This window comes from Myxocyprinus asiaticus, chromosome 16 (assembly GCF_019703515.2).
Source record: "Myxocyprinus asiaticus isolate MX2 ecotype Aquarium Trade chromosome 16, UBuf_Myxa_2, whole genome shotgun sequence".
Lineage (NCBI taxonomy): Eukaryota > Metazoa > Chordata > Actinopteri > Cypriniformes > Catostomidae > Myxocyprinus > Myxocyprinus asiaticus.
Window position 1 is genome coordinate 20944424 of NC_059359.1, and position 23981 is coordinate 20968404.

Sequence of the window (23981 nt, forward strand, 5' to 3'; positions counted from 1 at the left end):
ATAGTTGCTTCCTGCTTTAGCCCACTGTTGCATGGCCTCACTAAAATGTGTGTCAGATCAGCATCATTATGGCCTGCAATACACTAATGCACCCTGGTACCTGGCACACAGCCACACAGATTGTGAGGTACTCTGATCGGCCAAGAAATGTTGGTGGAGGGTAATGTTCTAGACCTGATCTAGTTAATTGCTGGTCAAATTACCCCTGAACAAATGAAGAATCTTTGAAAGAAAATTAGCCAATTTCTTGTGAATGCTGACGTTCAGAGTTCAGGCTTCAAAAATCTTGCTTCAAACTAATTTGTTGTCTTTGATAGTAACAGTATTATTCAGAGCTGAGGGTATTAAATAGAGGAAATAATGCATATGTTTGTTTTCAAAGTAAACCTTTATTAATATCCATAACAGGACATTGTTAAAAGGCACATGTGGTACTACAAAAATAATCTGTAAAATAATGAACAAAAAACTCACACATTTGCACTCATCTGCAACATGAAAAAAAACACATACGATAGGGAAAATTATAAAATCATAGAGTTAAAAATTAAATGAAAACATGATTTTAAGTATTACCATTATTACTACAGAACTATGAACAACTGAAAATAAAAACTCGCTAAAGAATTACACAAAGAACAAACAATTATGGAAGATATGAAAAAATTGCATAGTAAAAAGCCCCATTTCATCAATTCATTATCTTTACATTCACTTGATTGTTGATGCACGAAAGATTATTTTCAGAAAAATCTGTTTATAAAATACATTGCACAATTCTCTTCAAATTGTAATAAAATATAACTGTAAAACATTTGCATAGCAATAATGAATTGTTTCTTCAGCTGTAATTGATTGTAACTCAAAATACAGAGCGACAGAGCATTTCATCCCCTTTAAAATTTAGTTCTGAAATTTTTAATTTTAAAATTAAAAGCTAAAAGGACATTTAAGTTAGTTTGTTGAAACCAGTTTTAGTGGGCATAAAATATTTCAGCTTAATCTTTTCTCTTCCTCTCACCTTAAAACAGATTTAATCTGCTGTCAATAAATGTCTTCAGTAAAGTACTTTGAATCATAAACAACTGCTCTGATCTGCCTTCTCTTTCAGGTGATTGCAAGCTCAATGCAATTGCATAGAAATTAAAGACAACAGCTCTCTTTCCAACAAGTGTGTGACGCACAACACACTGAGCTGTTCAATCAGAGTGCAGAACCGTTCACTGCTGCCGTGGGTCTCACATTCATACATGCAGAATCTACAGAGCCTCACACATTATTTCTAATAATGTATTTCATGTTAAATATCAATTAGTAATCAGTTACTGAAGAAATACATTATGTACAGTACACAGAAAGTAACAGGCCAGTTTCTAGAACAGCAGTTTCTACATTTTCCTTTAATACTGAAAACTATTGAACTTAACCCAACATGACTTTATAAAGTGCACTATGCTAAAGATTGTACTCATAAAGGCCTACCAATACAGATTAGTGTTGACCTGGGTTAAATTTGTTTCTAAGATTTTTTAGCCTCAGCCTCTATCTCTCTCATTTAATTTTCTTTCTTTCTACTGAAATGGTTGACCTTTAAAAATTGTTTTATATAAATTGTCCATAGTAAAATGACCCAAACAGAACCGTTTTATGCTGAGAATTCTAAGTGTTTTTGTTTAAATGCACAATGTTTTAAGTACTTTGATCCAGATCTGTACAACAGTAAGTTTCCTGCAATATCCCCTCCCATCTTCTCAATAGTAAACACACACTGAAAACTAGAGACACACATCATACATACACACTAGACTCTTGAAACATACAGCCCCTGTAACAGTAAATGAAGGCTTCACAAATGCCAAGATTGAAGTTATAAAGAACAATTAAAGTGCTGTTTATATTGGATGTTGGGGCACATGCATAGTAAAGACCCATGTGACTCCATCAGCTGTCGGTACGTGAATCATCTTCCATTTAATGGATTCCACGATATTCAACTTGACTTGAAAACTGAAATGAAATAAAAGAAACAGAAAATGTGTTTAATGAAATATATTTCAAAAACATATGTATATGATAAAGTGACAACTACTTTACTAAACTCTTGAAAACAGTTTGAAATTTTCAATTCAAATCAGAACAATCAACTGCAAATCACAGGAAATGATTATATACAAACTGTCAGGGTCAGTTTGTCTCTTCAGGAGTGGCTGCTATACTTTAAGAAGTTCCTTTACTAGGATTGAGCAGATGAACTCGAGGATATTTAAGATATTTGCAGCTAACACCTCAGATGGCCATGACTAATGTGGGCTGTTGCAAGTGCCAGGTTGAGGGATTGAGGCCGAAGTTGACAGTGCCTCTGCGCTTGGTACAATGTGGCTCTAAAGCAAAGAGGAGGCATGTGATACAACCTAAGCCTGGAGAACTCCAGAGTTTAGTCACAACTTGTCTTAGCTGACAAGCAACTCAAGGTGCGAAGGTGATTAAGAACCAAAGCAGGCCAGAGCTGATCAAACACCCACAGTTACTGTGTTTATGGGCCAGCAATGACCTTGTCCTATTGTTTCATTGCCAGAAAATGAACTTAAATGGCAAAAGTGTGAGTGGAACTTTCCCAAGTTCAGAACGTCAATAGTAATGTTAACCTAACATTAAATGTTGTAACAACTAAATTAACTAGTTTGATTGTAGGCAAAAATATAACTTAAAATGTCTGAATCAATCTGACTACATTAGGTTACATCAACAAAACAAATGTTTAAAGGTTAGGTCAGGTACACTTTTTCTTCGTAAAGTTATAGCCAATTTAACAACTTTGTTGACATAATGATGCATTGTCAACAAAACCTAAAACCCTAAAATGACTGAAAAAATTTAAATTTTAACAACTTTATAGCTCACATAATCCTTGATTTTTAACAGAAGAATTAATGTTAGTGCTTTTATAACATTTTAAGCTTCACATTTCTGCCTTTAAACCCTCCAAAAATGGGCCCCATTCACTTACACTGTAAGTGCCTCACTGTAACCTCGATTTTTGCTTTTTTCCAAGAAAACGACGGACGTGGCACCATTACATTTTGTGGCAATACACATTATCCAACAAATGCTGTTGATTAAGCTTAACTTGTATTGAACCCGGAAAATTCCTTTAAAGGTGCACTCAGAAACTTTTTTGTTAGTGTCTTCTTGGAGTTACACTGACACCTAGCGGCTTGGATGCAACATCATCCAAAATCAATATTTGTAGTTACAGATGCCTTTGTAGAAATTCACTATTCACAGTCAGCCATGATTACTTTAATCAATGAGTGAAAGTGTCAAATAACAGGGCGGTTACTGAGATTAAGCCAGCAGTATTTGGCAGATCATGTGATTCTAACATGGCAGCCCCCATGTGCAGACCCTCTCCATGTAAAATAAAACAGCTTTTATAAGGTTACTGCTAGGACTGGAGTCGTCATGATTTCCTACATATATTGCAAAATTACAATTAATTTCTTTAGGAGTAAAACTAATAACATCTGGTAACATCTAAGTTAACTGGTTTGATTGAAGTCAAAAATAGTATGTATCATCACTGAACCAACCTGAATACATTAGGTTTTACAAACAAAACTAATTTTAAGGGTTAGATCAGGTAGAAATAGCTCCTTAAGCAGGTTACAGACAATTGCAGGTAACCACTTTTTGCAGTCTATAGTGTGTTATATCTGTTATGATGGTTACAAGTAGGATCTGGACAGTGAAATGTGGTCCTTCATGAACATAAGGCAAAGTCCCCTGAATCCTGTCAGATTTGGTGTAGAGACAATAATGGCATTCTATGTATCCTCTAAGTTGGAGGAATAAGGATTTGAGAGAGAGAACACAATGCAGACAAGATAAAGGAAGGGAAGGGAAAAAAGATGAGAAGACTGAAACAAAGACCCCGCATGAATTGCAGTCACAGTGTAAATAATTAGTCAATAGTGAAATACAGAGACACATAAATGTAGAATGGGGAGGGGGAGCTGTTTACAATCCATGCGTGATGGTTGGCACCGCCATTTCTACACCAAACGTGGCACAAAAAAACTCTTATTTCTCTACCCCTCCCTCTCTGCTTCTCCTCCTTTTCATTCTTTCTTTCGTGATTTCCCTCTCTCCCTCTGGTTGTCTTCCCTAAATGAATACTCATTGGAGTGTTACTGTGTCTCTGTCTCCCTCCTCCTGTCCAGGCTGAATAGAGGACTGAATTGAGCAAACAGTCAGCCTGTCAGTTCAATAGGCAGTCTGACCATGAACTCAGAGTCCTTCCCAGGCACCCAGCATCATCGTCAGGAGGGGGAGGGGAGACAAAAAGGGGGAGGCAGACAGACTCAGACTTGGGGGGGTGGGGGCCCGGTGTCCATTTTTGGGGAGCCTCACCGTGGTGGTTCCCAAGGCTGGTGCCTGCATGGAGAGGCGAGAGCAGCTGCTCCGAAAAGGGGAGCCTTGTTTGAATGTGTGTGTGTGCAGACAGGAGAGTATCTGCCCCTTTGCCCATGCCCCAGCCACCTCAGAGCCCCCCACAGACACACACTCCCAGATGCAAGCTGCCACAGATTCTTTGCTCTTTTTTATCTGATGTGCTTTGGCTTTGTTTTTACTGTGTACAATTTACTGTGCTGTGCCTCTCAGCCACACTCTTCCTCAGTTTGCCACCTGTTTACTGAGGCGATCTTAGATTACTGCTTTCAAGACAAAAGCAAACACTGACATGATTCTAGACCCAGTGTGACTACGATTCTATGGGTGATTCTCACCAAACTTGTCAAGAAAATATCCTGATCCTATTTTACACCAAAATCAAAAGAAACAAATATAAAATTATTTTTTGCATATAGAAAATTAACCCATTTTAGGGCCATTAAGATTTTTTACAGTGTGACATTATTTTCATGACAGCTACGCACAAAATTATCATTACCGCAATTCCAAAGAAGATGGTCATTATGATACTTTCATTAACGCAATGTGAAAAAAAATTTGCAATATTATTTAAATTGTGAAGTATTTATGTATAACATAGTGGTACCCCTTTGGTCCTGTCTTTCGCTGACCTAAAAAAGTATTACACTGTAAAAATGACTGTGTTATGGTAATAAGAATCGTCAACAAAAACAATGGAAACTGTAAAAGTAAAACATCTGAACACATTACGGTAATAGGAATTTGAGGATTAAATGTGCTTAAGTGTCTTGAAAGCTTCATTTTCTTTATGCAAAATATTTCTTGACAGGTTTAATGATAAATCACCCCCTTGGTCTGCTGGCTGCACGTAGAATTCCAAAATATGCTGAGTTTTATCAGTCTTGAACAATTAAATCCTTGTTTTGTAAGCTTCCAAAATTACATTAATCATTGGCCCCTTTGATTTCTTTTCTCTTATTTTGATTCAGCGATGCTTAAAGTAGAAATGATCATAATGGTAGATAGTAGTTGTTGTTGTGGAAGAGATAAACTCTTCATATACAGTAGTTGTTCTGCAAATTTTATTCACTCACTCCATGATAAATGATAAACATGATTAACTGACTGTTAAACTTCTATTTCTATCTTCTAGCTGTTTCTTAGTGGTTGCACTGGTTCATCTCAGGGACACCAAATCTATACAAATATCTAAATTCCTCAGTATGTCCTTATCATCTCTCTGTGCTCTATGACTCTCCTCTGCTCTCGAGCAGAGAGACTGAGCTCTGAGCATCGCAGTTAGCATGCTATTCCTCCACTGTATCTGTTAGTTGAGGGTATTGTCTGGACTTTCAGTGATGGGACCTGAACAAAGGCAGCCATCTGAGAGAGTGAGGGACAATGACCTGTATTGTTTACTTTGCAACCTCACTTAATAAGCCACAGCCGGCTCTAATTGGTGTTTTGGTTAAGCGGTTTTTAAATTTATAGCTTCCTGGACTTAATAACAGTGAACCACTGCAAGCTCACCACAGAGAACAATATTGAACTTGTCTTGGCTGCGACTCTTAAAAACCAAGACATACAAAGAGAGTCCGTCCTTATTGAGATCTCTCTATCACAGTCCTTAACACCTTCCCTCTTCATAGCTATTACCTTACTAGTCCTTGTCGCTATCTCACTCTCGAGATAGCGACATGACTTCATGCATGTTTTTTCCAAATGGTTTGTGCAACTTTAAATCTATGCAGAATAATTGACATCTATAATTATGTATGGTAATCTTTCTTGCCAGTAGCCTTTAAAGGCTAGCAATGATCATCCATTTAGCTTATTCAATCTCAAATTCTCATGGGAAAAATAATATCATGACAAATATGTCTGAAAGCAGGAGAAAAGTCTTGCTGTTCGTCTCAATAATGGCAGCGTGCCATCTCAGTGGCTGGCATGGCATGACGGCGGGGCAGCAGAATCCCTGATGGCAATCTATTCAATGTTGATGCCCACAGATGCAGCTCTGCCTCAGCCATAGTGCTGTAGAATGATTTAATGCAAACGACTACAAAACATGTCTCCGCCCCCTTAAGCGGCTATCACAACCAGGACGTGTGATAGTCACAATTAACAAACACATCTGCTGTAATGAACAGTGCCTTAGAGCAGGGGGAGAGGGGACACTGTGTGTAAAAAAAATAAGCCAGAGAAAGAAAGCGAGAGGAGGGTGCGAAACGTGGGACAGAGATGGTAGGTCATACCTGCTTATATTCCACTTCCATTTAATGCCCACATGATCTAAGATGGTGGCTTTGTGCAAGCTGCATCTCGTGACGGGAGGAAGGGGGCAGGAGAGCAGCGAAGGGGAGGGGAGCAGTAACACCAGCAGGACTCAGAGTGGGAAGATTGCCATACAACGTTTCCTTTCCTTGGCATCATGGAGAGACGGATTGTCAGTCTGTATGAGAGTGAAAATGGAAAGATAAAAGTAAGAAAGATGGCAAAAATGAAGTTTGCACTTGCATCAGCATGTGAGGGGCGCATAAGCACAATAAGGCACGCATGCGCACACATGCGTACAAGTGCTTGCACACACACACAAACACCTTTTCGTGTCTGTTCTCATGGTAAAGTCTGCCCTGAGCATGCAAATGACTTTCATTATGCAAATGCATGCAAATCAGACCCAACCATCTGAGAATCAATGCTGGGAAAAAATCTTCACTGAGATATTGAATGAAAGAGACAGAGAGTGAAGGATAAATCCTTTTGCATGGCAGGAGGCGGCTAACAGAAGTAATACTTCTGTATATAAAGTTTAAATAACTTTAAATGTATAGGCCAGGGAATGTTCTATAACAAAAAAAAAAATGCAATCAGTATGTTTACATGCACTTAAAAAGTCGGATTTCAGTTGGATTGAAACAATAATATGTCTTTTTAAAATTGTGAAAAATGTTAACTTGTGAAGTCAGACTAACAGATGTAGATAATGTATTGGTAGTTTGGCTTCATCCAGCATGTACACACGTTAATCAGACCACAATTGGCCTAAAGATTGTGCATGTGCTCTGAAAGACAGAGGTGACGTGTGACATGTTTTTTTACACTTCCTAAGCTGACGTCCTTCCTTCAAATTTCCAATTACACACTGTGTCGTATATACTTGGACAGACACATGAAGACTATAGCTTGACCACCCACAAACTTGCTGTAGCGTGATTATAACTGTGCATGACTCATGGAGATGGAGGATGAAATTAAAATAACCTAATAGTAAAACCCAGTTAAGATGTCTGCGGACTCTTTTGCAGAGTAAGACAATCTGACAAGTTCATCTTGAGGCAGATCTATAGCACACCTGAGGGATGCACTATGAAACCCAGGCATCTCAGGAGCGCAGAGGGGTATTCTGTAATGTCTCGTGGACGCTCCCACACAGGGAAACAATGCAGCGTGACAAGCTAGGCTTTCCTAAGGGAAGTTTTTTTTTACTCTGAGGTAGCTGGGAGAGATGGTCTTTGTTTTAAGGTGCCGTTAAAAGGGGTTCTAAGCGAGAGAGGGCCGGAATGTGAGAGAGTTGGCTGGGGGGAATAAAGAGTGGGATTAGAGGGGTGGGGCTCTGCTGAAAGGCAGCAAACCTTCCCTAATTGGTACTTGACATTTTTTGCTGTGGCTGGATAAAGTGGACCCTCTCTCAAGACCACTCCAAACGCTTGCTGGAAAAGTGCCTTATGCAAATACAGCAAATAGGAACCATTGTAAGGCCTCTGACATTAACAGCTGAGGTAACAATAGCACTGTGTGCTTTCAGTGGACATGTAGGTGTGTTGAAAAGAGAGCAGGACAATATGGCAGAGAGTGGACAGCATGTGAACAGCCATACAAATGATGCTTCATTAAAAAAGAGAGTCATTTCACCAGAGTGATTACTAGTTCAGTGTGCCAAGCTTTTGACAAAATGGCCTATTAAAAATGGGACAATCAAGCAATATCTGAATATATGTTTTCTTTAACCGCTCATCAAATCTGCTTGACGTGAAACATTTAAATGCAGATTAAATTTGTCTGATTTGTTCCTTATTCAGTTTTCTGAATTGACAAAGAACCTTTTAAATCCTTGAATACTTTAACTCGCACAGAGTGTAAATAATTCAAAGTAGCATTTAAGGAAAATTACAACATTCAACAGTTCTTATAACTGACTAACACAATGTCATCTTCATATTCCGCTATTTTCAGACACAATAAAATAAACACAACCCCAACAACTATGGTGTGGTCTTCTTGTCACTGTACAGCACGTGTGATGAATCAGCCTTTCATTTATTCATGACAACGTTTGGCTACACCTGTTACTGCTGAGTATTTAATCCCCTATGTGTGTGTGGGCCCATTGACTTTTCTAACAGCCTAAAGGGAATTCACAATTCTTTGGGGCGACGTTAGGGCAGGAGGGGGTCAAAGAGAATGGCGTCTATTCCTCAGTTTCCTCTCCAACAGAGTAGCCATTTTGGGGCTCTGTTGGTGAGTTCCGTCCAAAGAAAGAGAAGCGTAGCCAGGGGCAGGAATCAGAGCACCGCTCACCAAAAGCAGCCTGGTTGATGTGACTAGGATGCTGTCAAAAGATTGGTAAAGAAATCCATTGTCTCTGTGACAAGTGGACTGGCTCTATTGACAGTACAGTCAATGGGAGAGGGAAGGAAAGTGGTAAAGATAAGAGCACAATGCCTGTTTTTCTAGTTGACACTTTGAGTCTGAATCTGCTTGCTAAGAACGAGAAAACTGCCATTCTTTCCTCTCCTTCCTGCTTTGCTGTTCCCTAGCCTTTAATTTTCCAGCCAAACTGAGACCACAAGATTCCGAGTCGGACCATTAGAAGCCAGCAACGATGAAATCATTATTCCTAACAAGCCTTAATATATCTAATCTAAATGCTACCTGCTACTTTTATGCTAACCACTCAAATCAGTAATTGTAATACATCTTGGTAACTTACATCTACAGGTTTGCAGTTTGAGACAATTCATTAGGCCTACAGTATATAACTCTTCTAAGGACATTTTTTAATTCAATTTTATTAGTCAATTAAATGCTGTAATCAGGCAAAGAGTTGTAGACATCATATGTTTTTAGTACGATGAGGGTATACACTACTCAGTAGGTTGGTATGCAGCAAGACAGCTACTGTAAATGATTGGGTGTAGAGAAAGCCAAATCTAGCTTAGACAATGGCGGTTGATATCTGGCCTGTTCTTTAAGATTTGCTATTTACAGATACACTTACTTAGCACTTTATAAAAACACTTTATGGTCTTCTGCTGTTGTAGCCCATCCGCCTCAAGGTTCGACGTGTAGTGCATTCTGAGATGCTATTCTGCTTACTACAAATGTACAGAGGGGTTATCTGAGTTACCGTAGCCTTTTTGTCAGCTCGAACCAGTCTGGCCATTCTCCATTGACCTCTCTCATCAATAAGACATTTCTGTCTGCAGAACTGCCACTCACTGGATGTTTTTTGTTTTTGGCATCATTCTGAGTAAACTCTAACCAGCCTGTCTGGCACCAACAATCATGCCATGGTAAAAATCACTGAGATCACATTTTTTCCCCATTCTGATGGTTGATATGAATATTAACTGAAGCTCCTGACCTGTATCTGAATGATGGTATGCATTGCACTGCTGCCACACGATTGGCTGATTAGATAATCGCATGAATAAGTAGATGTACAGGTGTTCCTAATAAAGTGCTCAGTGAGTGTAGATGTATTATACAAACTGTTGTTAAGATTAGTAACTTTTTATAATAAAGAAATAATATATTTGCTAACCCAGGAAAATGCATATTCAGAGTAGAAGTAGTGATTTTGTGATTGGAAGTTATAAAATACAAGACATGATCTAGGCAATCCTCATGTAACAGCATGTGCTATTTTTAAACATACAGACTTCATCAATATGGCTCAATATATTATGGGCATCTAAACGCACATGTCCACTCATTTATCTGTTCTCATTGATAAGGTTTAGACTCTCTCTTCGCCTTTTGCTCTCAGAGCTGTACTGTTTAATCCTTGCACCTGCAATGCAGCAGCACTGCCTGTGGCTACTTCCATAACGCAGGGAGACAAGTGCCTCACTACATAAATTAGACTATTTATCTTTTAGTCCATAATAATTTTCAAGCAATTTGTATGGAAAAGTAATTGCAAATGAGTTTAAATGCTAAAGTTCACTCATTTAGATTTACATGGTGGAGTGTATCACATTGATTGGCCACTTCTTCTGTTTTTGTTTTTAAGGATAAATAAATAATGTTTTCAGATTTAGTGCATTTGTTTCTTACAACAGTGTAACCTAATGTAGTGTAGTTTAGAAGTGTAACCTCAATGATCTGCTAATTCCAGATAAGCTCATTTAAATTACAACTTAACATGTCCAAAGATACAATGATCTGATTGGCAGATGTCCACCTGCTGATTTCAACCATAATAGTGAAGGGGATACTGGTGCAGGCCTCCTAATGGCTTTTGTCAGCTAAACTGTTCAGGTTCAGCTGCTCTGAGCACTGGACCACAGTGAGGAATAGACCTGTATTCAGGGCTGTCCCGAAAAGTTTTTCCACTTAGAAGCATCTATCCCAGAGCTGGCTCCATCCCAGCCCATTTATAACACAGCCAACTGTCACATCCAATCAAGCACCTCTCAGCAGAAACTTAACAAATTCTAGTTCAAACAATCAATGTTTGTTTCCCAGCGCTGGCTCAAGGTCCGAATGCATCCGAAGCTTAGAATAGTGGCCAGAATTGCGTGGGAAAGCTTTAGCCCATTAATTATTCAAATGCATGAGTTGATTCAAACGATAGTCCGTGTCGGTATTGGAAAAGACAATGAGGTCTCAGCTCACCAACCTTGTTAAACAAAGGTAACGAATGAATGAGCCTTGTGTGTTTGTTGCAGACTAATACTGCGGAGGGCAGTGGATGCTCTGACTGGTGTTTAGGTGTTAGGCACCCAAGGGTGATCGTCATGTGGCCCCTGCATTAAGCCTCAGCGTGCTGCGCTGTGCTTTGAGACCAGCAGCTTACAGATTAAACAAGATCATGTTTGACCAACATATCAATGCACAATATGTTCTTATAACCTGTGGCTTATCCTTGTATACAAATCCATATTTTTTGGTAAAAATGCATACTGGAAAACATCCTGTTTTTGTTTATACTGTCTGAAGACTCATTCTCTCATTCTGTGTATTATTTGTAATATAAATGTTTTCCTACTGGCATCAGTGAATTAATTATTTTTAGTTCCTCTTGATTTTTGCTATATGATCAATAGAACTCCCATGTACTTGTCAAATGTCTAACAAGCATGTGTACAAGCCAGTATTTATGTTGTTTTAAAAGACATTGTATTGCATTTTTACTTCTAGCCTTTTTTGTGCTCTGATTTTTCATACACTTAATTATGACAAAATGAGTATGTCAAAGGTGAACAATCTCCATAGCACACTGTGAATTTCTTTAAATGGCAAACACATCTTATACAATCACATTAGCTACTGTATATACCAAAGAGTAAACACTATTTTACATGCATTACAAGGAGAATAATTATGCGGAATGGACTTTAAGGTGAAAGATTATGATCACTGCTTATTACTGAACAAAAGAACAGTAAAAAAAAAAAATTGCTTACCTTTCCTATCAGTACTGATGGAAGCCATTTTGTGACTTGCTCTCACAAGATGATGCAGAGATTGAGAGTGAGAGAGTAGAGAGAGAGAGAGAGAGAGAGAGAGAGAGAGAGGCTTAGGAAGGATAAGAGAAGAGGGGATGAGAGGAGTATAGTTTGCAAGGTGGGTGATGCCTTTCAGGTGTGTAATGGGATTCTTGTTACTTTCGGTTATCTAGCTTTATGAAGAATGAATATCACTCATACAGCTAGATAACCAAAGATAACAGCCAACCCCTCTGGCCACCCATCCTCTTCCACCTCATGAGAAACCCAAGGGTTGAACTGGGACCTAAAAAGAGAGAATGTTTTATTAGCTTTGTAATTAAGACTGAAGCAAAGTCAGCTGTATTTAGTTCAACACAATCATTAATTAAACCTGATGTATTTAACCCAAGACATTCATTAATGATCATGACTGTGCTAGGTCTGTGATGAAAAAAAAAACTGTGACAATGGATATTGTTAATGAAGTAAGATTTTTTCTTACAGTCTGTTGTGTTGGCTTTTTCCTATGGTCTTCTATTATTTCTTAAGTATTTCTACTGTGCAGTATGTTTTCGTAACTCTTTTAAAGCTGAAGAATGATTTCACCAGTACGCATGTACAGTTGAACCAGACTTAACTGGTTTTAGAGATGTAAAGGGCTCGTTTTACTGCTTGTTGTCTCTGTCTTACATTGCAGGCTGATCTAACCTCCCTGGGTTAGAGATGACTTAAAACACCCCCCGCAAAGGCTGGGATTTATTTTTAAATGAGAAAAAGACTCTGACTGTGCCGACAGATAAAGAAAAGAATAGTTACACATTGCTTGTTTTAGTTTTCCACAAATTTACCCATAAATCTCAGTTGTTTGTTTTTCAAAAGCCTGTCTTTCAGCGCAAATTGCAGATTCATGAGGTGTCTCTCGCTCTCAGCCTCTCTCTCTCTTCCACTCTCTTTCTCACACACTCTCAGTCAGACTGATTTTATGCAAATAAAAGAGGAGCTGGTCCAATTAAAAGCCTTTGTGTATGAGGGGCCCCTCCCTAGACTCTCTCAGAGGTGTTGCAATCAAAGAGAAGAAAGAGAGAGGGAGAGAGAGTGTCATCACTTATTATAGCCTTTCAAGCTGGTGAAAATGGCGACACAGGGGCGAGTTCAAACACTTTTATTTACTCTCCACATGGCTCACTGTTAGCCGACTAGCCTTTGTGACTGTAAATAAGAACACAAGAACCTTTCCGGTAAATGAACAGTTAGCACACTACCCTTTTAGGCTTAAGCCTATATGATGCACAGTGATACAGACCCCCTCATGCACACATGTCCTAAGCCTTATAAGATAAAAAAGAAAAAGAAAAAGAAATTAAAACAATTTTAAGAACACAAAAATTCATTTGAATTAAACAATACTAATAAGAATACAAATTTAACTTAAATATAAGTCGGTTATTCCTTTTGGATCATTAAATTTCATCTGAATTACTCAAATAAAATGTCTCCTTTGATATAAAACAACAATTATTATTATCATTATTCATGATATTTTTGATTACTCATTGTCTCCGTTTTGATCAATCAGTTTTGTGTTGTGCCAGCTGCATTTTCAGTAACCATTTAGCTAACAATATAGTTAAAAAAAATAAAATAACTGATGTCAAGAATAAACTAAAATGTAGTCCAGTTAACTATTAGGTAATTACTGATATGTATTGGTTGCATTAATCAATTGGTAACATTTTACAACAAGGTTCTAACATTAGTTAGCAGGAACCAACAATGAACAATAATTTTACAGGATTAATGTTCATTTCAACATATAGTAATACATTTTTAATACCAAAAGTTGTATTTGTTAACATAATTTAATGAACTAACATGAACTAAAAATAAACAATTGTATTTTTTTTTTAACTAGCATTAACTAAGATGAATAAATGCTGTAATATATATATATATATATGTTGTTCACTGTTATTTCACGATGCCTAATGCATTAACTAATGTTAACGAATGGAACCTTATTGTAAAGTGTTACCAGTCGATCTTTAAATCTAGACACGTCCGTGTAGATACAGTGGTGGATTGCTGCAATCGTGTATCGTTTAATCAATTAAGCGCTTATATAAAAGAGATATATACAATTAGGGGTGACTTATTTTGTACCTCTGTTTGATCTTAACCATTCATACAAAGGCTAAAAGTAATTCCTAATATTTCTAAATGATATTATCAGAATAAATACAAATGATTAGCCAAAGGCTTTCATTTAAACATACAGTATGCTATTGGTTCAAACCATGAATGACGTATTCGCTTGATATTGTTGACAATGAGCGTAATGAGAATGAGAACATAACTGCAGAGCTGCTACTTTGACTTTACCACAGTGACTTATTTTTTATGACCTTTAGCTATATTTTTCCTCTATATTTTAAATTACGTGACGACGTGGTGTAAAAAGGCTTCCAGCTGCAAAGTGGAAATGCAATGACTGTTTTATTGATTGTTCACTAAATGTACATGCGCTATCACTATCGAGGAAAATACCTTAGTTACTTACAGCCGGTGTTTCATTCATCGTTATGAAACATAACCCACTCATACGATAGGCTCTCCTGAATCATTTTACGGTTAATCAAAATAAGAGTTTGAGATGGAGAAGGTGTAGTATGTTGTGAACACAATAGGAAGCACCTCTTCTCAACAAGTGAATGAAAAAAATAATAATTAATGATTCATTAAACAGGCTTACGAATAAGTAGCGTAACGAATGCATGGGTATTCAGGTTGTGTGAAACTGTAGTAAAAAATGACTTTTTTTTTTTACTTACATAAATATATATTTGACAAAACTTTTATTTAGAACTGTCTTTAATTGACATTCAAATCTACAAAGTCAGTTATTCACTGTCGGACTTTAAAGATGATAGTGCTTTAGAATTATACAAAATGATTCGGCCTTTGTATGGAAGCTACTGTAGGTTGTGGGTTGTGCTTATTCCTACCAACACCACTTTTTTGTGAGAATATAACTGGTGTCTGTGCCAAAAATTAAGTATATGGTAAAGGCTCTTAACCCATTCGGAAAAACAGAAAAATTCATGGTGATCATTCTGTCATGAAATCTACTGCTTCAAATTCCAGATATTATCACTATATGAATGGAAGTTATCTGCTATTCTTGAAGGGTGTACGTGACGTGTGTAGGCCTATATAGGCTGTTTACATGCGTGTATGATCACTTCGCAAAATGGTTCTCTAAAATATAGGCCTACTGCAAGTATAATAAAAAAAAGTACAATAAATAGCCTATGAGTAAAAATATTAAAATAAGATTTTTTTTAGTAACCTACCTTTGTAACGTGCCCATCATGCAAAACTCTCTCTCTCTCTCTCTCTCTGTTTAACGGATGTCCTATAGAAAAAGAAGCAAATAAGAGATTGCAACTTTAAAAAAAAAAAACGTTATGTTAAACGTTTGATTGATTGGTCTTTAGATAAAAAAAAAAAATGCAGACCTTCTTACAAAAATGTTACAGGCTGTGAGCAGGACTTTTGGAGTTGTATAAATGCAACAGAATATTAACAGTTTGTATGTTCCTATAACAGCCTATAAACATATGAAGCTGAGCAATAAAGAAAACAGTTTCTTTTAATGTCCTCGACGGTGGTTTTAATACATACAACATGATACCTAACCTAATATTTAACATTAATGGACATATAGACAATAATTAGATAAGAACAGTGTCTTTTACATTTTTTGGAATGGTCCATAGGCTTTCCTCCTACATAATTGTGGCTGACTTTGCTCATCCGTTGCTCAGTCATGGCTTTGCATAAAAATGTTTAAGTATGGCCTATTATTAAATAATTATGTTTGTATAATATTTTCTATATATTTACAATTACTTATAAAATGTTAGTGATGAAGAACAGGGTGCTTCAGTGTTCATTTGCTACACCTGGAATTTCGCATTTACTTGCATGCTACGGTATATTAGAGAGAAATTACACGCATGGAAGAGGCACGTGCAGAGCAGATATTCAGCCTGATAAATCTGAACGCTGGCCATAAGGATTAGACCTCATGCTCACAGGCCTGCCTCCCTCTCATAAACACCATGCAATGCAAATTACGACCATACGTGCCCAGGTTTTTGAAAGTACACAATGTGTAGCTTTTCCATCACGTTTTCAATGACTCAGTGATTTTGCTAGAATAACAAAACAGTTGAGATTTTGTGTTATTCTTCTTTTATTCTGTGGCTGAATATGAACAGAAGAACCAAGAGCTTTTTCGTACTGCCTGCTTATTGCAGAATCGGATAAGCTACTTTTCTTTGAAAGCATTTAATTCAAACAAAGCACGTTGGCAAGCCTCTTATTTTTTCAGCTCTCAGGGGAAAATATCCTTGGACGCCATCGCTCACAGATCAAGTCAGAAATGGGCATAAAGACAAATAAAGCCAAGTTTACAAGCAATTAAATTGTTAATCAACACTAATTTTAAAATTAGATTAGATATTAGCCACGTAATTATGAGTTGTGAGTAATTATAACTAATGCCTATACCTAACATTTAAACCATGTTCTGCCTTTGTTTCTGTGTAAAATGGAATGACAAACGATTTCCATTTATATGTGTCCAAATGACTCGTGCACCCTGATCAACAGAGCGCCAAACATCTAAAAGGACCTCTACTCGCGCAACCTGTGACTTATTTCTATCGATTCCCGCTTCGCTCTTAAAACACAATTACAGAATGCTTGCAGTGGCGGTATGAAAACAACCCATGATACAGACGTAAATACCAGTTTATACTCACTCCAATCCACGAGCATCAAGGATCTGTAGAATGGATTGCAATTGATAAATGTGCTCGTGCAAGCTGCGTGCGCTCCCGAATGTTGTCTCGCGCTTTGGTCCTCTGCTTCATGGCTGCAGCTCCGCGTGACGTTGCAGTGGTTCCATCCATTCAGCGTCTCTGTATCGGGCTGCACGCAGTCTTTTCGCCCATATTTCCCACTGAGATGCCACCCTCCTTCCCTACGGAGTGTGACATGAGCAGCTCGTTGTCCCCCCTCTTATCATTCCGCGTATGAAATGCTTGTTGGCCTCAACCTGCAAGCCAAAAAACATATAGCATCGTTTAGGCCCTCCCCTTATGACACGTTGCAGCTACAATTTGTCCCACCCTCTTGAATAATCAATGCAACACAATGCTGCTTAAATTATGGAGAAGCATTTTAATACCCACTCGTTTGTTAAAATGACACTAGTTGGTTAGCCTAATAATAGCCTTATGTTCTAGCACAAGACTTGTATTTGAAGGCCACGAACAATTAGCAAAACAAAATCAGGGCCTCGTTCCCCAATAACGATTGATCTTAGCGGTTAGTAGCGGTTTACAAGCGATTTTACGAGCGTTCGTTATTTTTCACGTGCGTTTCCCAAAACTGCAAGCTTTAAGTGCTACTTAAAGAGAGACGCTGTCCATAAAGGTGAAGTGCTGAAATGTGACTACAGTGCTGCTCGTCATTGCAACTTCATTATATTTGAGCGTAACTTTAAAAACGTTTGTAATTTACCTCGCCTGGAAATATTTTAAAATATTTTCTTAAATGTACATCTTTAATTCACCACATAATTGCATTTTGTTTTACAGCCGTTTTGTGCAGAATGATTATTTTACACAATCACTGCTTCGTTCAACAGATGTGCATTTTAATATTTTGTTTTCAAAATTTGCTCTGTGGGTCGAGATTAAAGCTTCCAGGATCAGTGAAGACAACGGAGACCTTGTGTATGGTCCTGCTAATGACAACAAGCATTAATTGAATATAACGAGGTTCACTGTGCTATTGCAGAGTGCAATATAAGGAGACATATGGAAGCTGCGCTTTAGGGACATTCACCAATCAAAGGGAGATCTGCTTTTTACTCCCAAAAGTGATAACGGTAACAGCAATGTTACACAACATGTGAAGTATTACACAACGCATGGTGCGGGCGAGAGCACCCTTAGGTGTCAGAGAGGAAGAGGAGATGAGGATGAGGAGCCAATATACTGTACGGACGATTTTCATGCACAGCAGCAAGTTATTGACTTTTTTCCTTCTCTCTCTGATTGTAATTTTTACAGTTCACTGCAACAATCATGCTGTTTCCAACTAGTCCACAAATAACTTTATTTGTTTACTTACTGATTTATCTGTTCATTCAATATTGACTAACCATTTTCAGCATGTATTATTTTTGTTATTATTATTAGCCTTGTCGGTTAAAAATAATAATAAAATAAAACGTAGGTATACTGATATTAAGTGTAGCTATGGGTATTTCAATTGTATTAGGTGTAATTGCGCGTTTGTCCTGCAGGTGTCTGCATAAGTCTGTGTCCTTACGATGTACTTAGCGCTGTACGATTACTCCAGAGCACTCGTTAATCTACGAGCATTTTCAAGTACTACTTAAGTTAGGATGCATTTGGGAAACGGGCCGCAAAACTCAGATAAATCGTAAGCTGAATTCTACGATCTACTATGGCTTAAGATGCTTTTGGGAAACGAGGCCCAGATCAACAAAGAGACCGAAATTATTGCTGCTTGAAATAGCTCGAATTTATTTAGTCATGTTTTATACAGTCAATAAAGAATATGTGCTGTGTATCTGACTATCCATAAGGCCTATATTCTGGGTTGCAGTGGCACAACAAGTGCCTTTTGGACACTTTGACTTAAAGACTCATTTAACTGTAGCCCACAGTCTAAATCAAGTGCACTTTCTCCCAGCAGCAACCCTTTGTCTTTGCCTTTTTCTCTGTAAGTGTCTAGGAATGTGACTACTGAATCGGCAGGGTGAAACCGTGCAAATCAGCTTTAACCGTCAGGACCGAGAGCAGACCCCAGACAAGGGGACAGAAAAGGGTCTCAGTCGGTTGATTATCATAAGAATCAGATCGCTGGGGATAAAAATCTCCTTTGAATAAATTACTGGTTCAATAGGAGGCGCGACTGCCAAATAGACAACTCTGTCAGAGGCCGCTGAGTTCTCATTTAAAAAAAAAAAAAAAAAAAAAAAAAACTTTGACGTCTTCCGTGAGCTTACACTATAAATGCGCTCTCTGTCGCATCTTCCATCGATTTCAATCGGTTGTTGTCTTTTCAGGTCTGGATAAGCCCTTGTTACTAGGGCACCAGGGCCATGCAGGCCTTCCTGAAAGCCAACCCGTCGAGAAGTAATGTTTGAGATAATGCGCCAAGGCAACGTGCACGCCAACGATGCTGGGAGAATCAGAGAGAGACTGTTCAGTGATGGCATGTCCCAGGGTCATTATCAATTATCTAACAACAACATGTTTCTACTAGTCTATATTGCTTTAACAGATCACCAGATCACAGTCATTTCCCATGGGGTATCTCATCCACGTTTTTATCGCTATGAGGCTCTTATAGACCTCAGGCCTTTATCCAAGTAACAGAAAGTTTTGGATCATTAAAGGCACGCGCTTGTAAACCTGCCCGAGGACGGAAAAGAAAGGCGCTGAACTTCCAAAACTTTGAGTTAGGGGCTGTTGCTCCAGTATGTTCCGCGCGCACATCTTAGAACTCTTTAACATTTAAAATAATATATATATATATATATTATATAGCTCCATGTACACACACATATATATATATATATATATATATGTGTGTGTGTGTGTGTGTGTGTGTGTGTGTGTACATGGAGCTATAGGCTATGTATTATTTTTTATATACCTCCTTGTAATTACGACGTTGTTTTAAAATAAGAAGAATGACTAACTGTGAGTGTGCTTGAGGCACTGCAATGGGCGAAGTGGCTTTTCATAGACAGTATCAATGTAAGATTTGTCATAGACTATCAGCATGCGCTCCAAAAGTCAGGACCTTGAGATTTATTTCTAATAAGAACACGTGTTTCCAAAGAGGCGTTTGACCAACTCAGCACCACGAATTTCGGCCATGAAAGTGTGTTAATAGCGCTAGGTCTCTCAAGGCGATTATGTGCAGTAAAACTCATGACAAGGTTTGCAATCGTGGGCTGATCTATTCTGGTCTTTACACATTTCACTTTACAGTAAAAACGTGTGCATTACCAAATAAACACACCGTCCCTTAATTATCACATGTGTCTGGTCTGTGACTGGTTGAGGATTAAACCGACAATCTGAAAATATCTCCTGAAATTGTGTCGATACACTCCAGCGGGCAGGTAAAAGTCTGTAAACCATGTTGTTCCTAATACTCAGTTGTGCTTTCTTTACTGAGCACAACAATTGGTTTTAATTTTAATACGGTATCAAAGTGATAAAGAAATAAATAGACCTACACGCACACACACAAGATAAAATCACAAACCTCCTCATAATATTTACGTTTCTCCAGGTGTTCAGTCTTAATAAGAAAAAAAAAAAAAAAACGTATCAGCCATTTATTGCCATTCCATTCCATGGTTCTCTCTCCCTCTCTTTCATTTTTATTTTTTTTATTGTATTATATTTTTTTCACAATTTCAAAGTACTTTATTGGCATGATTGTGTTTCCATACAATATTGCTAAAGCATCAATATTCAATACATCATAATCAGCCTGCTTGTGCATGGGCCAGTTAAACGTACGTGCTATATTGGCTTTGCTTACAGTATTTACTGGTTGTGAAATGGGCTGCTGGACGGTTCAGAATCCGAGACGTGATTCGCAACTCAAATGTAATCTTTTGTTCCCATATATCCAACTGTTTCAACGATATTGTACACTCTCCATATTTGAGCACATTCTCTTGGTCTGGAAGACCATTTATCATACCTGTGCAAATTCGGTGGATGTTCCATATACATCAATATATACTATACCTCATTTAGATTTTGCTTTCTTTGGAGATGACATGGCTTCTCAGTCATAAGCACTGATTAATTTACTTTGTTGATGCATATACCTATCTTTTTGTGTGTGTGTGTAGCCTACTGACAGGTCAAAACGTTTACCTTAAAAGGGATAGCCAACCTTTTACTTTGGTTATTGGAAGCTGTAAGAGCTGTTTTCTTAATGATAATTCCCCAAGTCTGGTCTAACTGAAAAACAAAAATGGCGTTCTGACATCTCCCACGCACCGCCTGACAGGGTTTGTAATTAACCCTAATTTGCATATGCAAATGAACCTGGAATTTCGTTTTGACTACAAAATGGGTTTGAGTGAAGCCGTAGACTGCTCAGAGATTAAATGCATAACTTAAGGCCATATATTGTAACATTTAGGATTCAAATGATGAATGAATAACCTATTTATGTGTTGCATCTAAAGGCAGAGTAAGTTGTCCATTATGCGATTTATTTCAATAGTCTTCCCCTTTAGCATTCATAATAGCCATTTTCTTTAGTCTGGTGCCGGTTTCATACTTTACATCCTCACAACAACATTTCAGGCATTCGTTTGGAAATGGGATTGTTAATCTACAGCTATTTATTGCGGCTGAACATACTGTAAGCAACTTCGGTGTAGGCTGCCATATAGGCTAAGTGAGACACTTTCAGCACGTGTTTAAGACAATTAAACTGAAGCATCTCATTCACCATCAGCGATTCGGTGAGATGTCGACTAATGCTGATTTAATTGCTAATGAATGCGTTCGTGAGTGTTTATAAAGTTTCTACTAATATAGACCATGATTTGTCAACATACGAAAGAAATTGTTTACGTTTTGCGACATTTTACTTAAATCATTGTACTTCGTACAAACATGTATGCTACAGATTATGAAGCATATTCTAATTAAATCTAAATGAACATGCTGTACCTAACATCAACGTTTGGCAATCCGTTATAGCTGTTTAATTTAATTATATATATATATATATATATATATATATATATATATATATATATATATATATATATATATATATATATATATATTTCAGCTTTACAGTATAAGGTCTTGTTATTTAAAAAAAGTTGGAAACTGTACCAGTAATTATACTTATTGCAAAACGAGCAGCTGATGCAGTGTATGCGAATTAGTACAATAGCTATAATATGAACTAAACGCAAAGATAATGGTTTAAATTCTTCCCGTGTTATTATCAGTTCAGTGTGTGTGTAAAAGGAGCAGAGTGCCTTTCTGAAAGCAATTCGAGTAGTCTTTATAATATACCATTACACCAGCTAATTGTAGCCTGAATATATCATATCGAGAACCAGTTGTGAAGGCTAGTTGTAAGAATTTCGTTTGCTTAAGAGTAACATTTAACGAAAAAGTGTTTGCTATTAACGAAATTCTGAAAATAAATCCAGATCATCAGACCATTGAATTCGTGCCAACTTTTAAAGCCTCTGCGTTGGCCTGTGCCATGCATGTGTGTGTGTGTGTGTGTGTGTGGGCAGGTTTAAGTGGTTTACGAGGACTTTTTTTAGGTTACAAACTGGTAATTACAAGGGTATTATGCTATAAATGTGGTTTATGAGGACATTTCTAGTGTCCCCATAATTCAAATCGCTTAAAAAACATACTAAACGATGTTTTATTGAAAATGTAAAAATGCAGAAAGTTTTTTGTGAGGGTTAGGTTTGGGGTAGGATTAGGGTTAGGGGATAGAATCTATAGTTCGTACAGTATAAAAATCATTATGTCTATGGAGAATCCTCATAATGATAGCTGCACCAACATAGGTGTGTGTGTGTGTGCGTGTGTGTGTGTGTGTGTGTGTGAGAAAGAGAGAGACAAAGTGAGAGAGAGAGAGAGAGAGAGAGAGAGAGAGAGAGAGAGAGAGACTCTTAACGTTCGTGGTCATTTCCAATTCTAACTTAGAATGCAGCTCAGCAAAGACAAAAGTGGCAAGGCTATGCAATGTGAGATGAATAATTTCAGCGATCAATAAAATTAATTATTGATTTCATATTTTGGTAGGAAATATAATAATCTAATTTAGTTATGTGTATCACTGGTAGTGATAATAACTTGGCCTTACAATTTCTAAATACACATTTGCTGTTTTATGCCCGAAAGCCAGTTGTTCTGCCATAATCTTAATGCTATTTTATTTATAGTATAACTGAGCAATTAGCCTTGTTACAAAAGACAGAGGACACGTCAGCTGACCATGCACTTCCGCCCTAACCATTCCCTTAACTTAAAAGAAAGGAAAAAAACGGGTTTAGAGAAGTCTATGAACTGTTTGACTAATCCTTCTCTTTTATGGAATCAAACAAAACACTGCAAGAGAAAAAGAGATGTCATTCGATGCAGGGGGCAACAGGGGTGATTATCATTCTCATTGAGCAAAACTACAGGCGTCTGAGATATCAGCATGGTTCCCTTTACTGCGTAAAATAAGTCTCAAATTAAATCAGGAAGACGTGGGTCAGGCGACAAAAAGTAACTCACCCGTAAACAAAACTTGCTCGAAAACCTTTACTCAAAAGCAAAACATGAATGTAATCGTGTATAGTTCTGTGTGATTTATAAAATCAAAGGTGCATTCTCTTCACCCGCTTGCATTCTCTGCTCAGATAATTGACTGTCAAGATGAACATTCATTTTATTAATAATTGAACATTTATTTACATTAGTTACGTTACATTTGTTGTTTTTTATGTTGTTGTATAGTATCACTGTTCATCACACCGGTGATAGACAGGTGGACTTATGGCTGACATCCTGTAGAATTATTTATTTTATCTTAGAACACGGAACTCCATATGATTCTTTTTTTGTTGAATGTATTCCATTCTATTCTATTCTAATTTATTAAAATTAATATAAGTATTAGAATAGTGGCTAGTAAACTTCACAACCTCTCTCTTTATCT

General features: G+C 37.5%; 1 long non-coding RNA gene across 1 annotated transcript; it reads right to left on the reverse strand.

The window, feature by feature from the left end:
* Positions 1 to 375: 375 nt before the first annotated feature.
* LOC127454647 (uncharacterized) lies at positions 376 to 17242 on the reverse strand. Its single transcript, XR_007899580.1, has 5 exons — positions 16979 to 17242; positions 15503 to 15564; positions 12129 to 12456; positions 6690 to 6886; positions 376 to 2007 (listed from the first exon to the last, which is right to left on the reverse strand). It is a non-coding gene; the product is annotated as an uncharacterized LOC127454647 (long non-coding RNA).
* Positions 17243 to 23981: the final 6739 nt, after the last annotated feature.